This window comes from Atta colombica, unplaced genomic scaffold (genome assembly GCF_001594045.1).
Source record: "Atta colombica isolate Treedump-2 unplaced genomic scaffold, Acol1.0 scaffold27, whole genome shotgun sequence".
In the NCBI taxonomy this organism is placed as follows: domain Eukaryota; kingdom Metazoa; phylum Arthropoda; class Insecta; order Hymenoptera; family Formicidae; genus Atta; species Atta colombica.
In genome coordinates, this window is record NW_017259370.1 from 3,241,580 (window position 1) to 3,243,647 (window position 2,068).

A 2,068-nucleotide genomic window follows, 5' to 3' on the forward strand; every position below is an offset into this window, starting at 1 on the left:
GCTCACAATCATAAGTTTATTGAGAACGTGATCGATTAATAATATCTTGCGATTGCATTGTTCCATTCAAATTGGCTTCTCAAAGCGTTTTTCTTTTGTTCGCTCTCTTGCGGAAAAGAAAAGTTTCTGTCACGATTACGCGACAGATACACGGAGGAGTTTGAGAGAGGAGAGAACTGTGAGTTGGCGGGAAAAGGGGAGAGGACGGGGAAATCGGTTTTGCATTACAAAGCCGGTGGTCCGTGACAATGGGATACTCGGCGAGAGCGCAAGTGCGCGAGCGCTTATTCGCTATGAATTATCCAATTATATAATTATCCGAGGCTGTTCTCTCGATCGAGGAGCGATGCACTCGGTGGCTCATTAAATTCGATGTTCCATCGATTTTCGCGCCGAAACGAGATTCCTCCCGCTCCTGTCGTGATGTGGTTCTGTTCCGTTATGCGGCCATTCTGCGATAAAACGCGGTGGACAATGGGTATTTGGAAATATGATCTCGCAAAAGAATAATCTCACGCGCGAATATACAAGCGCGGAAAATAAAAGCCCGCGGGATGTGAAATGGCCGACAATGAAGAATTGGATTATTCAGCCGGCAATTTGGGAACATGTGATTAAGGATGCGATAATAATGCCGATCCAAAATTATTCACATAGAAAATATTCTCTGCATAGGAGCTTCATGTATATTTATAATTATAATTATACTACGATAATCATATTGCGAATCTGTATATATTTATTTTACTAGCAATTAATAATTTTGCTGACTTTTATTATCGTTGATTTTTATTTTGATTTTGTTAACTTTTATTTTTATTTTTTATATTTTACATTGAGATATTTTGGAAATAAATCACACAATTATTACTTGCGTTTATTATGTACATCCCTGGTTCATAAGTCAAAATCAAATTGACGTCAATTGATTTTTCGGACCATTTGATTTGATATCGACTACGTTTTCTATTCGAAGAAAATCGACATTTTATCAATGCTGTACCGAGAAGATTGATGTTTTATCAACGCTGCATCGATAAAATGTCAATCTTCTTTCGAAGATCAATCGAAAATCTAGTAGGTATCAAACCAAATACAATCCTAAAAATCAATTAACTTCAAAAATCGACTTGTGAACCCAGGATATCTAGTAAAAAGAGAGAATCTTAATTCAGAAATTTGTTTCGTGATGTTAATCTTTTCATCGAATATAGTGTGCGATTTGCGAATCTCTCTGCTTTCTCTCTATCTCTCTCTCTCTATCGCAAGTACATCTTTATATTTCCTTCTAAATTCGACGTATCGTACGGAAGAGCCTTCGGCACGAGATTTTTCTTTGCTCGTATAATCCACTCTGGTCTTCCCTCCACATGATCGGAAAATGCAACACGCTCGCGTCTTGCTATATAGCCTTAGGACTTCGATATGTATGCCTTATAAAACGTGGATCACCTCAGCGAGAGCCTGGAAGGTGGAACGAACAGTGAAATGGCGCAGCGAAAACGAAGCAGAGACGGGAAGTAGAAAGAAGTGATCCAGTGATCCTTTTCAATATCAGACAAAAACGTGTGCTCGCTGGATCGTGACAAGCATTGAGGACATAATAAAGTCTAGATAAACGAGCGAGACATCTCGCCACGACGATAAAGCCCGAAAGTTTCGAATCGTACTTACAAATTCTCTTTGTTTGTCTGCCAGTATGAACTTTTAAATGTAGATTCGGCAATAAGAGTGTATTGTCAAAAGAGTGTATTGTAAATCAAGTCAAAGATAATATGATAAAACTAAAATTTCTAAAGATAATTAAATGGATTTCATCTGAATAAAATCTCAGAATCTCTGAGATTTATCTTCGACTGAAACTTGAAACTTCGGTAGACAAACGTTATTGTAATCATAGGTAATATTGATGTTATTAAACTTCAGCGCGTGCATATAAAAAAAAAGTTAGGAACGATAAGAGAAGAGCGATGCGATCCATTCCATCGACCATCCTTTGAAAGATCATACTCTGTATATGCGCCGTGTCGTCCTTTCTGCAGGATATTTGCCGCTTCGTTGGTTCCGT